Source organism: Protopterus annectens, chromosome 12.part0 (assembly GCF_019279795.1).
Source record: "Protopterus annectens isolate FY-2018-M chromosome 12.part0, PAN1.0, whole genome shotgun sequence".
Classification (NCBI taxonomy): domain Eukaryota; kingdom Metazoa; phylum Chordata; order Ceratodontiformes; family Protopteridae; genus Protopterus; species Protopterus annectens.
This window is the reverse complement of record NC_056746.1, coordinates 35,796,263-35,814,415: the sequence shown is the minus strand read 5'-3', so window position 1 is coordinate 35,814,415 and position 18,153 is coordinate 35,796,263. Positions and strand designations below refer to the sequence as shown.

At 43.5% G+C, this 18,153-nt stretch overlaps 1 protein-coding gene across 1 annotated transcript in view; it reads left to right on the top strand.

Moving 5' to 3' along the window:
* The window catches only part of LOC122816125, a gene marked incomplete in the record, with an annotated part of 1,432,330 nt that overhangs the window by 61,901 nt on the left and 1,352,276 nt on the right, over positions 1-18,153 (top strand).

Sequence of the window (18,153 nt, the reverse complement as noted above, 5' to 3'; positions counted from 1 at the left end):
GGAGACCGCGATTCCTTTTGTGGCTCCCCATACTCTTATTCCTGAGGGTGTGCCCGACTCCGCTTATCCGGAGCCAGTCAGGGGTCGAATTTCCTTATATCCGGAAGCCTGGGAAAGCATTACCCAGGACCGATGGGTATTAAGGATAATTTCCGGAGGTTATCTCATTCCATTCTCATCAGAACCCCCACCAATCAGAAAAATCCCAGACGTACCACCCAGTCAAAGGGATCAAGCAGCCTCAGAGGTCTCACAGCTGCTAGAAAAAGGAGCCATCCAGCGTGTCCCCTCAGACCAAATCGGATTAGGGACTTACTCAAGATTCTTTTTGGTGCCGAAAAGAACAGGGGACCCGAGACCCATACTAGATCTCAGCCAACTGAACAACTACGTACACAAGTCCAAGTTCCGTATGGTCCCACTACAATCGATTCCCCCATTGTTGGGAGAGGAGGTATGGATGTGCTCCATTGACCTCAAGGATGCTTACTACCATGTGAAGATGGAAAGAGCATCCAGGAGGCACCTTCTCTTCCGGCTGGGAACCAGTCATTTCCAGTTTTGAGCCCTGCCCTTTGGTCTCACCACAGCCCCCAGGGTGTTCACCAAGTGTATGACGGTGGTGACGGCTCACTTGAGACGTCAGGGATTCCAGGTGTTTCCGTATCTGGATGACTGGCTCCTTACCGCTCCCACCAGGCATCAACTAGTTCAAACCAGGGATGCTACCATCAATCTATGTCACCAGTTGGGTATAACAATAAATTGGGAAAAATCTGCCTTATTGCCCTTACAGCATCTCACCTTTATAGGAGCAAAACTAGACACCGTTCGAATGCGAGCATTTTTACCGCAGGAAAGGATCAGAGTATTACAACAACAGGTACACATGCTGATGCCCCTGAGACAAACGAAGGCAAGATGGATTCTCCAGCTCCTAGGGACAATGACAGCAACAATCATGTTGGTTCCCCTAGTGAGATTACACATGAGAATTCTCCAATGGCTCCTCTTTGTTCAATGGTCTCTCTAAAGACTTCCACTGTCTCATCCCATCTTACTCACGGACAGATGCAAGCAGGACCTCGGTTAGTGGCTGTGCACCAACAATTTGGACAGGGAAAGCCCTTCATTCCCCCCATCCCGGTTGCGATGGTGACCAGGGACGCCTCCCAGATAGAGTTGGGGGGGGCATTATCTTGGCAGGACAGTCCAAGGCACGTGGCAAGAACACGCAATACATATAAATGTCCTAGAGATGAGAGCAGTGCTTCTTGCGTTGCAGGCACTTCAAAATGTTCTTCCTCTAGGGACGATTGCGATACACTCAGACAACATGTCAGTAGTGTGGTATCTAAACAAGCAAGGGGGAACCAGGTCTTACCCTGTGCAGAGAGGCCATGCGAGTGTGGCATTGGGCAGTAACTTCCCAACAGTTTCTGGTGGCAACGCACATTTCGGGGAAGTCCACCGTGATTGCAGACAGACTAAGCAGAGCTATCCTGGTGCCTTATGAGTGGTCCCTGAATCACCTGGTTGCAGAGCGAATCTTCAGCAGATGGGGTCAGCCTTGCTGCGACCTTTTTGCCATCCCCCTCAATGTGAAATGCAGCAATTACTTCACGCTGATCCCCCCACAGGGGGAGTCACCCAGGGATGCTCTGGTTCATGATTGGCCCTCCGATCTGCTTTATGCTTTCCCTCCATTTCCCTTTCTGTCAAAGGTGATTCAGAAAGCGCAATCCTTGGGAAGAAGAATGATTCTGATTGCTCCACATTGGCCTCGTCAAGTTTGGTTCCCCTTTCTTCAGCAATTCACTGTGGACACTCCTTGGACTCTGGACCCTCAGCCAGATTTACTGACACACATGTCAGGACAGTTCCACCCTTCCCTGATGACCCTCCGGTTGACAGCCTGGCTACTCCACTTCCATTGTTAGTTAGACTTCATAATTTCTCACCGGAAGTGGTTCATATATTATCATCCTCTCATAAACCATCCACTAGGAAAATTTATTCTAGTAAGTGGAAAAGGTTTTCTATCTAGGCACATACCAGAGGCATTGATCCTTACACAGCTCCAATAGCTTCAGTTCTGGAGTTTTTGTCTATGCTTTTCCATCAGGGTTCCGCATCAGCCACCATCAAAGTTCAACTGGCGGCGATCTCTAATTTCCACGTAGTGAATGAGCCTAGTCTCATGGAGCATAGACTATGCAAGGCGTTCCTGAAAGGTACTCTGTTGCTCCTTCCCCCGGTGTCCGAACCTATCATGCCCTGGGATCTCAATTTTGTTCTACAAGCCCTTACGTTACCACCTTTTGAGCCTGCAGCTACCTGCGAATTGAAATTCTTCACCTGGAAGACAGCCTTCTTAACAGCAATCACTTCAGCAAGGTGAGTTTCAGAGATTCAAGCCCTCTCTATCAAACCTCCATATTTAATCTTCCATAAAGACAGGGTCTCTCTCAGACCAACCCCCTCATTCCTTCCTAAAGTGGCTTCCGTGTCTAACCTAAATTAGTCCATTGAGATGCCTGTTTTCTTTCCCCACTTTTCTAACAAGGCAGAATTTCGATTTCACCAGTTGGATGTACATAGACAATTATGGTTCTATCTACACCGAACAAAAGATATCCGAATGTCGGACCAACTCTTTGTTTCTTTTTCGGAAAACCGAATGGGTTCCCCGGTATCCAGGGTCACACTGTCTAGATGGATATCTAGTTGACACTGTCTAGATGGATATCTAGTTGACACTGTCTAGATGGATATCTAATTGACACTGCCTAGATGGATATCTAGTTGACACTGTCTAGATGGATATCTAGTTGACACTGTCTAGATGGATATCTAGCTGACACTGTCTAGATGGATATCTAGTTGACACTGTCTAGATGGATATCTAGTTGACACCGTCTAGATGGATATCTAGCTGACACTGTCTAGATGGATATCTAGTTGACACTGTCTAGATGGATATCTAGTTGACACTGTCTAGATGGATATCTAGCTGACACTGCCTAGATGGATATCCAATTGACACTGTCTAGATGGATATCTAGTTGACACTGTCTAGATGGATATCTAGTTGACACTGTCTAGATGGATATATAGTTGACACTGCCTAGATGGATATCTAGTTGACACTGCCTAGATGGATATCTAGTTGACACTGCCTAGATGGATATCTAGTTGACACCGTCTAGATGGATATCTAGTTGACACCGTCTGGATGGATATCTAGTTGACACTGCCTAGATGGATATCTAGTTGACACTGTCTAGATGGATATCTAGTTGACACTGTCTAGATGGATATCTAGTTGACACTGCCTAGATGGATATCTAGTTGACACTGTCTAGATGGATATCTAGTTGACACTGTCTAGATGGATATCTAGTTGACACTGCCTAGATGGATATCTAGTTGACACTGCCTAGATGGATATCTAGTTGACACTGTCTAGATGGATATCTAGTTGACACTGTCTAGATGGATATCTAATTGACACTGCCTAGATGGATATCTAGTTGACACTGTCTAGATGGATATCTAGTTGACACTGTCTAGATGGATATCTAGTTGACACTGTCTAGATGGATATCTAGTTGACACTGTCTAGATGGATATCTAGTTGACACTGTCTAGATGGATATCTAATTGACACTGTCTAGATGGATATCTAGCTGACACTGTCTAGATGGATATCTAGTTGACGCCGCCTAGATGGATATCTAGTTGACACTGCCTAGATGGATATCTAGTTGACACTGCCTAGATGGATATCTAGTTGACACTGCCTAGATGGATATCTAGTTGACACTGTCTAGATGGATATCTAGTTGACACTGTCTAGATGGATATCTAGTTGACACTGTCTAGATGGATATCTAGTTGACACTGTCTAGATGGATATCTAGTTGACACTGCCTAGATGGATATCTAGTTGACACTGTCTAGATGGATATCTAGTTGACACTGTCTAGATGGATATCTAGTTGACACTGCCTAGATGGATATCTAGTTGACACTGCCTAGATGGATATCTAGTTGACACTGTCTAGATGGATATCTAGTTGACACTGTCTAAATGGATATCTAGTTGACACCGTCTAGATGGATATCTAGTTGACACTGCCTAGATGGATATCTAGTTGACACCGTCTAGATGGATATCTAGTTGACACCGTCTAGATGGATATCTAGTTGACACTGTCTAGATGGATATCTAGTTGACACCGTCTAGATGGATATCTAGTTGACACCGTCTAGATGGATATCTAGTTGACACCGTCTAGATGGATATCTAGTTGACACTGCCTAGATGGATATCTAGTTGACACTGCCTAGATGGATATCTAGTTGACACTGTCTAGATGGATATCTAGTTGACACTGTCTAGATGGATATCTAGTTGACACTGTCTAGATGGATATCTAGTTGACACTGCCTAGATGGATATCTAGTTGACACTGTCTAGATGGATATCTAGTTGACACTGCCTAGATGGATATCTAGTTGACACTGCCTAGATGGATATCTAGTTGACACTGTCTAGATGGATATCTAGTTGACACTGTCTAGATGGATATCTAGTTGACACTGCCTAGATGGATATCTAGTTGACACTGTCTAGATGGATATCTAGTTGACACTGTCTAGATGGATATCTAGTTGACACTGCCTAGATGGATATCTAGTTGACACTGCCTAGATGGATATCTAGTTGACACTGTCTAGATGGATATCTAGCTGACACTGTCTAGATGGATATCTAGTTGACACTGTCTAGATGGATATCTAGTTGACACTGCCTAGATGGATATCTAGTTGACATTGCCTAGATGGATATCTAGTTGACACTGTCTAGATGGATATCTAGCTGACACTGTCTAGATGGATATCTAGTTGACACTGCCTAGATGGATATCTAGTTGACACTGTCTAGATGGATATCTAGTTGACACTGCCTAGATGGATATCTAGTTGACACTGTCTAGATGGATATCTAGTTGACACTGCCTAGATGGATATCTAGTTGACACTGTCTAGATGGATATCTAGTTGACACTGTCTAGATGGATATCTAGTTGACACTGTCTAGATGGATATCTAGTTGACACTGCCTAGATGGATATCTAGTTGACACTGCTGTCTAGATGGATATCTAGTTGACACTGTCTAGATGGATATCTAGTTGACACTGCCTAGATGGATATCTAGTTGACACTGTCTAGATGGATATCTAGTTGACACTGTCTAGATGGATATCTAATTGACACTGTCTAGATGGATATCTAGTTGACACTGCCTAGATGGATATCTAGTTGACACCGTCTAGATGGATATCTAGTTGACACCGTCTAGATGGATATCTAGTTGACACCGTCTAGATGGATATCTAGTTGACACTGCCTAGATGGATATATAGTTGACACTGTCTAGATGGATATCTAGTTGACACTGTCTAGATGGATATCTAGTTGACACTGTCTAGATGGATATCTAGCTGTATCTCTTTCATCTATCAAGCAGGAGGTAAAGATCTGCCATTTCCGGTCAAGGCTCACTCTACTCGGGCTGTTTCCACATCCACAGCCTATCAAGCCAGATTGTCAATGGATGATATATGTGCTGCAGCTACTTGGGCTTCTCCTCACACATTTGTTTCTCATTACAAATTGGATGTGGTCTCCAGGGGCAGGTCTTCCTTTGGCTCCACAGTTCTCAGGAGTATTTTCCTATGAGCCACCCAGGATGTAGGTGCTAGGGACGCTGCCCATGGGTAAGAATATAGGTGAGATAGGACTACATAACATCAAGAAGTTATGTACTCACCATAACGTTCGATGTATGTAGTCCATCTTGCCTCACATTCTTACTTAGCCTCCCACCTTCCCCCTTCCTGGAGGATTTGGAGGTTAGGTTGTTATCTGCAGAATTCCCTTGCTTAGCTTATTCTTTGCCTGGATGTGATGTGTGCATGGAGTACAAATGAGTTTTGCAGCAAACTAGATATAGGGATATGGAGCATTGCACCATGGGATACCTGCTTAGCCCAGACAATGAAAGACTTCGAGCTAGTATAATCGGTCGAGTCAGAGCCGATATTCGGCTTCGAACCCACGGGTAAGAATGTGAGGTGAGATGGACTACATACATCGAACGTTATGGTGAGTACATAACTTCTTGATTTGTCAGATCTGAAGACTTCGGATCACATATCAAAATCAACCTTACCGACTCTGCCTAGAGCAAGGTACTCACCTTTGTTGGACCCACTTCCATCAAGAATGCCTTCTCCATTTTTGAAAAGACCAAGACCTCTGTCTGCTCTATCCACTCGATCCTCTAGAAGTCTCACCAAAGAAGATGTAGAGACGCTAGTGAGAAAGATCCTCTTGGCACAGAGCCAGCCTGCCTTTTTCTTGGCTCCTACCCCATCAGGTCAGGAACCCCATACATCCACAACTCCTCCACTACCTTTTCCTCCTTTGACTCCTGTCCTGGTTTCAGAACCTCAGATCCGAGTTGTCCGGCATCATCTACATTGGATCAAAGGATTTTTTGTATTCTCAGAGACTTGTTCTGAGCTCCTTGGTCCAGTCAGATCTGGAGAGCTCTCAGAGCCGATTCTGGCCCATTGGGTGTGAGGTGCTGCATCTGACTCAGAGTTTTGGAGCCGTCTCTGCATCTCAGAGTCTCATTGATGGTCAGTTCAGGTCCAACTTTGGCCTTGGGATGGCTGTCCTCGAAGTAGGGTGGGACTAGAGATTACAGACTTGGCCTCTCAGATCCACATCTTTATCTCTCTCCAGGATGGCCGGACCTTTAGGGCTTTGGAGAGAGCTCTGTCTGCACCTCAAACCCAGGTGGTTCCACCTCTACACCTTGAGCCTCAACTATCTTGTTGACAGGGGCAGTCAGTACCAAAACCTCAGGCTTTCCACCAGGGTATTTGCTCTTTTTCTGATACCTCTCTGGAGTATTTCACTGAGGAGGTCCCTAAGAAGAGGACATGCAAGAGGAAGCATATAGATTCCTCTGACTTGATCACCGAGGACACAGATTTTGATGAGGGCAAGGGGTCCACATGGCCACCTCCTGATGATGTCTTATTTGGAGAAATCCTTGAGATCCTGAAACAGAGAGGTGGCCTGAAGCCCAGCAACACTTCATTGGAGGAATGTGTCCTACTGGAGGCTTTTGGTACCAGCCCATCTACTTCTTGGGTGATCCTGTCCGCTGATGAGCTTCTGGAGTTGGTCTAGTAGTGGGCATGGAAGGAACCTGATACTATTGAACCCATTCCCAGGAAGCCAGATAAGATTATGAGCCCCCCCCAAAGACTAAACAGCTTTGGTCAAGAGGTCCCCCTGTTGGTGCCATGCTCATGGCAGTGGCCACCAGAAAGAAACTTGCTGACAAAAGCACCTCTGTTCATCCCCCTGAAAAGGAGACATATGCAATGGACAGATTTGGGAAGCATGTCTGTGCTTCAGTGACCTTTGCCTTAAGGTCTCTGAACTATTTGGCACATTTTACTAGACTTCAGAGAGATCTGATTAAGGAACTTTCAGGTACCCTCACAGGAATCATGTCTCTGTCACTTCTCAGCTTGTGACCCTACAATCAATTTCCAACTCATCCTTGAGGCTTATTTCTAACATGGCAGAAGGAACCTCAAGGGCAGTGGATTCAGGCATAACCATTAGGAAACACATCTGAATATGTTTGTGTGATTTTGTGGAGCCTTTTAAGTCTACAGTGCTCCTTTTGACGGCACCTCTCTTTTTGGCCCCAAAATAAAAGATACATAGTCCAGGTGTGAGAAGGATGGAAAGACCCTTTCTGCCATGGGCATGTGTTTTTCCACCCCCCAAAGATCCTTTTGAGGAATCATCAAGATGGTGAAAAGATGTAGTTCAAGAAATCACAAGGGTCTTTGCAGCACACACGTGGAGGGTCTTCCCCCAGAGGCAGAGGGGGTAGTTCAAATGGTAGATGCTGCCCTCGTGGCAGAGGATGCCCGCAACATCAAAGGTCCAGAGAATCTTTCGTTGGCAAACCCTTCCAGTGCTCCTGAAAAAAGGCCTGATTGTTCCCCTCTGAAGGCAACTGGAGGTCATTTGTCCCTGCACTGGAGAGCCTAGCTAGACATAACAAAAATACTTGGGTGCAGAGGATTGTATCCAAGGGATATATAATTCCCATTTTCCCTTCTTCCCCTAAATTCCCAGAAAATTCCTGATGTTTCACTAAGTCAGAGGGAACATGCAGCCATTCAAACACAAAAGCTGCTAAACAAAAGTCATTCAGGGGGTCTCCTCAGACCAGAAAGTATCTGGAACTTACTCAAGATTCTTTTTAGTGCCAAAGAAAACAGGGGACTGGAGACCAGTTCTGGATCTCAGCAGTCTGAACAACATTGTTCGGAAGATAAAGTTCCAGATGGTCATGGTTCAGTCCATTCTTCTGTTCCTGGAAAAAGATGACTGGATGTGCTCAATAGATCTCGAGGATGTATTCTGTCTGTCCGTATGAACAGACGATCCAGGAAATTCTTACACTTCCAGCTAGGAGCCAGTCATTACCAGATCTTCATCGTGTTTCACTGTTGCAGTCATGACTGTAGGGTTCTCCCCTGCCAGCAGGCATCCCTCGGTCGGCCAGAATCCCAAAGTCTGGGTCCGGCGTCGGCTGTTCAACCATGCTCCCTGACGTCAGAGCGCCAGAAGTACAAAGCTGACAGCCGACGCCATCTTCTCCAGTCTTTCTTGCCGTGCGGTGATAGCAGTTCGCAAGTGCCGGTCGGCTGACTCCTGACAAATTTTACTGATATACATGAATCCGAAGATTTTCTTCTCCACTCAAAGCTAAGTACCCCGTTGGGGAAACTTTTTTCTTGCTCCACTCCGATGTCAGAAAAAGTTAATAATTGTATTTCATGTGGGAAGCAAATACCTCATAAGGATTTTCATTCTTACTGTATTCCTTGCTTGGGCCCTGACCACGACGTAGCCAGTTGTCAGTTTTGTGCTAGATTCAATCAACATACAATTAAGCAAAGGTACGATTTTGCCTTTCATTATTTCGGTAGGCGCTTTAATTACAAAATGTCGTCGGATACGGTTCCGGCTACCGGAGTTCACAAATGTCGCAAGGATAAAGACAGGCCTCCGAGGTCCAAATCTGATGATAGCGCACAACCGGAGCCAGCTTCAGGTTCGGCCGTCGTCAGTGAGGCACTTTTGCAGCCCCTGTCGTTGGCCATTTCAGAACCGACGGCCGAAACGGACTCTCATGAGGAGCCAACCAGGCCTTTAAATATTCCTGTTGCAGGACCTTTGGACAATGCTCCTTCGTATGGGTCCAGAGCCGCTGTGCAGGTACCGGCTTCCGAAGGGGTTTTCAGGCCTACTCAGCTACTAATAAAGGCAAAGCCAAAGACAAAGGCAAAGACTCCTACAAAATCAAAGACTTCTACACAGGCCTCTTCTGAACCAGCTCCCAAGTCACAGAAACAGTTACTCAAGATGGCGGAGGATTTACTTACTATGATTAAGGGTTCTTATCCCCCTCCAGACAAAAGGCCTAGGCAGGATATCTCTTATGATTCCTCTGATCAGGCTTCTGTTTGCTCTGTTTCTTCTTCCGATCAGGAATATTCTTTCCCTCCTTATGAGGATTCTGATGCTGAAGAATCCATTCCTTCAGCTTCTCCCCTTGAGGATTTTTCTTTTGGGGAAACTTTGCATGAAATGAGGGAACATTTCCACTGGGAAGGACAGGAGTATTCAGAATCCAAGAAAAGACTGAGGGAATTTCTTCTTCTTCCCCAACATAGACCCCTGGCTATTCCTCCTGTTTTGGATATTGTGGATGATGCCTTTTCAGAGGCTAACTTAACCCCTGACTCTTTTCCTCCTGCTCCTGTGAAGCCTGATAGATATTACAGGGTTCCTGATTCCCATCAGTTTTTATATAAGAACCCTTCTGCTGACCCTGAAACCATTTCCCAGGGTCCTAAGGGAGCTAAGGCCGCTTCTGCCAAAAATCCTATTCCTACTGAAAAGGATTCTCGATCCTTAGAAAGATGGGGCAAAAAGGTGTACACTTCTGCTACTTTGTCCATTAGGGCTTTAAACTGTCAGTTTCATATGTTTAAATACCAGCAATTTCTACTGTCTGTCTTAAAACAAAAGCTTACTTCCATTTCACAAACCTAACAATAAAGAAAGTATATTGGACTGGATCCTAATTAACAAACCACAACTAGCATATCAGGCTGGCACTTTGCCTGATGACATTAGCGACCACGCCTTAACATACATTATAAGACAAAAAAGTATCACCTCTAATACCCCTATTTTTAGAATCACACGAAGTAATAAACATTTTAATCTTCTCCTATTTAAAGCCGAACTTAATGCCTGCAATTGGAACCCCCTAAAATCTCTCCCACTTGAAGATGCCGTTAAATACTTTAATGACAAATTCTTATCAATCCTTGATAATCATGCACCAAAACGCACCATCCGAATTAAATCTAAACCAGCTCCCTGGCTTACTAAGGAAACAAGACAAAAACTGCTACTTAGAAACAAATCCTGGAGCAAATGGAGAACTAGTAAATCTCCCTCAGATCAACAGACCTTTAGATTCTTGAGAAATAGTACCAAAAAAGCCATACTTTCTGACAAAAAAAACTACTATAGTAATCTTCAGCAAGTAAATCATAATAACCCCTGTAAATTCTGGAAAAACTTAAATAGACTTATCCGCCCTGGTCAAACCACAACTCCCCCCCCCTCTAACTCAGACAATATTTCAGCCTCTGAAATTGCCAATACCTTTAATTCCTTTTTTATCAACACTATTAACTCTTTGGCCTCGCACCTCTCCTTTGATAACTCTAGCATCCCTGATCTCTCATCTTCTAACCTACCAACCTTCTTATTACAACCCATCTCTACCACCTTTATCCAAAAATGTATCCAAAAACTTAAACCTGGTACCCCCTCTGCTGACCAGCTTCCATCTGAATTCCTTCAAAAAGCAGCGAAAGAAATAGCCTATCCTATATCCATTCTTATAAACAGAACTATTAATGAAGAAACTATTCCTGATATTTGGAAAGTTTCTTATATCATCCCCTTACATAAAGGTGGAAATTCAAATGAATACTCTAACTACAGGCCCATAGCAATCCTGTCACCACTAGCAAAAATCATGGAAAAATGTGTACACTATCAATTAACGGATCACTTAACTAAACACAGCATTCTAACTAACTGCCAACATGGTTTTAGACCATTTCATAGTACTACCACTGCACTCCTATCCTTTACTGACTTCATCAACAAAAACCGTAATAACAACATTCTATCATCAGCTCTGTTCATTGACCTGTCCAAAGCCTTTGATATGGTTAACCATCCCCTTCTCATAAAAATTCTGGAATCTATTTCCTTAGAACCCAAGGCTATCCATTGGTTTGCTTCCTACCTCAATAACAGGAGACAGGCAGTCCTCTGGGACAACAAACTCTCCTCTCTCCTGCCTATCTCTCTTGGTGTCCCCCAAGGCTCTATTCTCGGACCACTTCTATTCTCTTTATTCATAAATGACCTACAAGTAGCTATACCCCAGTCCACCTGCATACAATATGCTGACGATTCCACACTTATTTGCTCTGCTAAAACCATCTCTGAATTACAAACAATTAAACAAAATGTATTACACACAGTAGAAGCATGGTTCTTAAAACGTTGTCTACTCTTGAATGCTAAAAAAAACAAACTCCTTCTCTTTAAGCCCACTACTAGGTCTCCCCCGCTAGAATTTTCTATCTCTTCCAGTGATGGCACCCTCATTTCACCTGACTCTACCACCAAGTTATTAGGTGTTACAATCGACAACAGCCTTACCTTTGATAGTCACATTAATAATACTATTAAAAAAGTAAACAGAAAGTTGGGCTCCTTCTACAGAATCAAAATGTTCTTAACTCCTACAGCCAAAGCTTCACTTGCCCACTCTCATCTTATTTCCACTCTTCTCTATGCTTCACCTATCTACACTAACCTAAAGAAAAACAATCTCTCTAAGCTGGCTAACACTTATCATAGTATAGCCAGATTTGTTACTGGAAATCCATATAGAACTCACCACTGACTGAACCTACAGCAACTTCACTGGCTTGAACTAAGAAATATGTTGTTTCTTTCTCAACTTACTTTTGCACATAGGATTTTCTATAATCCTAACAAAACACCTATACTTTCTAACCTGTTTACCCCTTACACCAACCTTACTTCTCTTCGCTCCTCAAACAAACTTCTAGTAACCTTAACTAAAACTAATAACTCTGCTGGTGACTCCCTTTTCTCCAACACAATTGGTAAATATTGGAATCATCTTCCTACCGAACTAACTTCCATTCCATCCTCAGTTCTCTTTAAACAAAAACTTAAAACACACCTTAAAAAACACTGGTTATGCTCTTGCTTTGCTTTAACCCAGATTAAAACTATGGTTACCATAACTTCTTCTCTCTCTCACTTCTCCTCTCCTCATTTTTCCTTCTTACTATTTTAATGGGACACTACCTATGCCTAAATAGGTTTTTCTTTCTATTACTCCTTTTTTTCTTCCCTATTAGTTTTTTTCTACTGCTCTTACTTTTACATTTACTATGAATGTCTTTCTCTTTTCCTTTCCTCTTTCATCTTCCAAATGTTTCTATTAACCTTTGTTTCTCCATAGGTTATGAATTTAGAATACTTCAATGTAGAATTTTATTTTTGAGCCAGGCACCGTATTCTATTCTTGACTGGTTTTGTATTATGAAATTGCTTTTTCTTCATGTGGAGCTTTTCTCCCCGGGCCTCTACTGAAAATGGAAATATATCCAGTTAGACTAGCCCGGTTAACAAATGTAAAATAAATAAATAAATAAATAAATAAATTTCTGCCTGTGCAGATGATAAGGAATTACATGACTTATTGCATGCCACTGAACAGGTTGGGAAGCATGGTTTACACTGTGGATTTGATGCCTTGGAGGTTTCTTGTAGGGCTGCGGCCTCTGGCACAGTCATTAGAAGGCATGCATGGCTAAAGGAACAACATTTACCTGAACAAGTAAAGGCTAAATTATTGGATGCTCCTGTTCAGCATAATGTTTTGTTTGGATCAAAAGCTGAAGAGGTGATTAAAAAGATGGAGGATAAGACGAAATTCATGCAAACAGTTAAAGATTTCTTACAAGTGCAGCCTCCTAGATTTAGCAGGAATTGGCCTTCTAAAAATTGGTCCTTTCCCTCTTCAGACAGGCCTCAGAGGGGTAGATATAGACGTTCCAGAGGGAGGCCTCAAACACAAGCTGCTTATAGACCAAGACAGTGGACTGCTTCCACTCCTAGGGGAGGAGAGGTCAGGTCTCAATCTCAAAGGAAACAAACTCAATGACTCCCTCTGTTGGGCTGCAGGAACTTCTTGCCTGGAAGCCCCTCTCGGAGGAAAACTCTCTCTTTTTTATCAAAATTGGACTCAAATAACCCAAGACAAATGGGTTTTGGATGTGGTTTTAAGAGGTCACAAATTCCATTTTCACACCTTGCCAAGACCAAGCGGATGGCCAGACCTTCCAAAACATCAATGGACGGAGGCCTTACACCAGGTGGAAGCTCTTTTGGCTATGAATGCCATAGAACTGGTTCCTCTTTCAGAGATGGGAAAAGGTTTTTATTCAAGGCTGTTTCTAGTCCCAAGGAAGCAAAACTCATGGAGACCCATTCTGGATCTGTCGGTCTTGAACACCTTTCTAGAAATTCCAAAATTCAAGATGCTTACTCTACAGCAGCTACTTCCAGTGCTGCCCAGAAATGCATGGATGGTAACTTTGGATTTAAAGGAGGCATATTTACACATTCCCATTAGGATTGCAGAAAATACCTCCGGTTCAAGTCCGGATCGAGGCACTTTCAATTCTCTGCGCTGCCCTTTGGATTATCTACTGCACCCAGGGTCTTCACCAAATGCCTGGCTCCAGTAGTAGCTTACTGCAGACTCAAGGGAATTCAAATTTACCCTTATCTGGACGATTGTCTAATTCAGGCAGACAGCAAGGATGTCTTACTCCAGCATCTAGAATTTGTACAGAACCTCCTCAAGTTCCTGGGATTCTCTGTAAACATAAAAAAGTCAATTTTGACACCATCACAACAGATAACTTTTCTGGGTGCACTTCTAAACACCACAACCCAGATGGCATTTCTGACATCCGAAAAACAGTTACAGCTGGCTTCAACTTTCAGAACCTTGGCAACTTTAACTCATCTACCTGCAAGGAAATTCCTGCAGGCTTTGGGTTACATGGCCTCCTTCATCCTTCTCGTACCATATGCAAGACTACACATGAGGAAAATACAGTGGTACCTAAAAAGTGTATTGTCTCACCATTGCCACAGTTTAGACATACTGATCTCCGTCCTTCCTTGCCTTCAAAAGGAATTTCTTTGGTGGTCCAGGGCATGTGCTCTAAACAAAAGGAAGCCCTTCTGTCTGCCTCCTGCCTCTCAGATTCTAACCACGGATGCCTCAGATTATGCTTGGGGAGCCCATTTTCAGGACAATTGTTTGCAGGGCCTTTGGACAAAGGATCAGAAGCACCTGCATATCAATTTAAAGGAAATGTTAGCCATTCAGAAAGCCCTATTGGCCTTCAAGAATCTTTTACAACCAGGACAATTGTTAATACGGACAGACAACACCACAGTTATGTGGTACATAAACAAGCAAGGGGGATCTCATTCCTACCCCCTTTGCAGACTAGCCATGGATCTATGGAACACAGCTCTAGCTTGCAATCTAGATCTTCAAGCTCAGTTTCTACCGGGGAAGCAAAACTTCCTGGCAGACAGTCTGAGCAGAAATCTTTCGGATCCACACGAGTGGATGCTGGACACCAAAATATTCAGGATGATAACAGCAGTCTGGGGATGCCCTGACATAGACCTCTTTGCATCCCATCTCAGTCATCAACTACAGATTTTTTGCACCAGGACTTTCCACAGAGAGGCTTGGAAAGTGGACGCCCTGTCATTCAGTTGGAGGAACCTTTCGGGATATGCCTTTCCACCTCTTCCTCTTCTTCCATGGGTCTTATTGAAGATAAAACAGGACAAACCCAAGATGATAATCTTGCTGGCTCCAAATTGGCCTCGACAGTTTTGGTATCCAACTCTAAAAAACCTATGTCTGGAGCCTCCTTGGGTTTTACCTCAGTCTCCGAACCTTCTGTCCCAACATCAGGGTCAGGTTCTACACTCTCATGTCAGAACTCTCAGCCTGGTGGCCTGGTTAATCCAGGGCCTTTGATTTCTTCTTTCCTCCCCAAGCAAGTTATGGATGTCATTTTAGAAGCCAGACGTCCTAGCACTAGAAAATCTTATGCAGGAAAATGGAAAAGATTTTGTTCCTGGATGCAGGCTTAGGATTCTGATCCTCTTCTTCCTAACATTACCTTAATTTTACTTTACTTGACAGATCTTTTACATAAGGGTCTCTCTTTCTCTTCCATTAAAATACATGCCTCTGCTATTTCTGCTCATTATAATTCAGACCCTCCCATCTTTTCCCACCAACTCATGAGACAGTTTCTCAGAGGGGCTAAGAACTTAAGACCTCCTAGACCTCCTCCCATTCCTGCTTGGGATCTCAACTATGTTTTGGAAAAACTAACATTGCCTCCTTTTAAGCCTGCTGCCTCTTCTGACATCAAGTTTTTATCTTGGAAGACAGCTATCTTGTTAGCCCTAACCTCTGCCAGGAGAGTTTCAGAGTTACAAGCCCTTATGGCTGTGGAACCTTATATTATTTTTCATCAAGACAGGGTATCTTTGAGGACTAATCCTACCTTCATGCCTAAGGTGGTTTCCAAAGTGGCTTTAAATCAAACTATCCACTTGCCAACCTTTTTCCCTACTCCTCAAAATAAAGGGGAAAGGATCTTACATTCCTTGGATGTACACAGACAACTACGTTTTTACCTGGACAGAACCAAGGACATCAGAAAATCAGAACAATTCTTTATTTCTTATGCTTCAAGTTCCCAAGGTAAAGCCATTTCAAAACAGACCATTTCTAAATGGATTGCTCATGGAATCAGATTTTGTTATTCACACCATGGAAAGCAAATCCCAGGGAGTATAGGGACTCATTCCACCAGAGCTGCTGCCACTTCTGCGGGCTTCCTCAGGGGAGTTCCTACCAAAGACATTTTTTAAGCTGCAACTTGGAGTTCTGTGCATACTTTTTCGAAGCACTAAAATCTACCTCTCTACTCTAAGTCTAGGGCAGGCTTTGCCTCTGCAGTTTTGCAGGGCCTTTTAGCCGCCCCTTCTTCTTTATGACCACCTCCCTTTCTTTCAGCTTTGGGATTCTACCCTACAGTCATGACTGCAACAGTGAAACACGATGAACATAGTACAGTTGTGTACACCTACCATAAATGTAGATGTTCGAGTGTCTTCACTGTTGCAGTCTGGGTTTCCCTCCCTCCTGTCCCATCTTATTTTTACTTTTGTGTGGTTCCTTTTTTCACCATTCTTCTGAGGTGTATTTGCAAAGGTTATGGGACCTTTTTCATTTTGGGACTCCTGACATCTGGGGCAAGAAAAACTGGAGAAGATGGCGTCGGCTGTCAACTTTGTACTCCTGGCGCTCTGACGTCAGGGAGCATGGTTGAACAGCCGACGCCGGACCCAGACTTTGGGATTCTGGTCGACCGAGGGCTGCCTGCCGGCAGGGGAGAACCCTACATTCATAACTGCAACAGTGAAGACACTCGAACATCTACATTTATGGTAGGTGTACACAACTGTACTTTCAGAGCACTGCCTTTTGGTCTCACCACATCCCCCAGGGTGTTCACCAAATGCACGGCAGTGGTAGTAGCTCACTTGAGAATGCACTTATTCCAGTTGTTTCCTTACTTAGATGACTGGCTCATCTCTGCCCTGACCAGGCATCAACTCATCATGGCAAGAGAAAGGATAATCCAGATTTGTGCTTGGTTAGGAATAACCATAAATTTTGAAAAATCCCATCTGCAACCATCTCAAACTGTAGAGTTCATAGGAGCAGTACTCGACACAAGATCAACAATAGCCTCTCTTCCTCTTTCCAGACTTTAAGATCACAAGTCAACAAGATACACTGCAGAAGCACAATCTCAGCTCACATAGTCCTGCAAGCACTGGGATCAATGGTGGCCACAATACCCCTTGTTATTTATTTTTATTTATTTATTTGCAGTTGGTTTACCAGGATAGTCCATTGGGCCAAAATGAACCCGTTTTCAATGGAGTCCTGGGGAGAAAAGCTCCATAACAATCTCAATACAGTAGGTTATTAATGATAGTTATACAATGCAAAAAGTTCAAGCAAATAATTACAAAAAAGTTCAGCATGCATTAGAAATTCTGTATACTTATGATGGATCATATAGATGATACAGACTAACAAAGTAACATTACAAAGTAATACTGGAAGTAAATTCAGAAGTGCAGTCTAGTACATTATATCAGACTAGTACATTTTTGCAAATTACATAGGAAACAAAGTGTGAGTGTTAGGGGAAAAAGGAAGAATTACTGGAGAAGCAGGGGAAGGATGGAAGATGAGGTAGCCAGAGTTTATTATGTGGGGTGGGAGCATGAGCATTCCCACTGGGATGCTAGGTGCGAATGAAGAGATCTTTTGAAAATCAAATGGTTAGGGATTGTGCGAATGGAAGGTGGAAGGGAGTTCCAGAGGCGTGCTGGGCCGTAGGATAGTAGGTTTTTTCCAGGGGGATGAATTGGTTTATGTACTTCTAATAGATTTTGATTATGAGATCTTAATACTCTATTTGGCAGATGCATTTTAAAGGCAGAAGAAAGTGAGGGACAAAGGGAGGGGTTGAGAATGAGTTTGTGGGTGAGAGTTAATTGTGTGTAGGTTAGATTATTACGCTGGCCAAATTTCACATGAGGATTCTTCAATGGATGTTGGCATCTCAGTGGTTGATACTTCAGCTACCTTTATCTGCTCCAATATGAATCAACAAGTCATGCAAGAAAGATCTAATGTGGTGTACCCAGT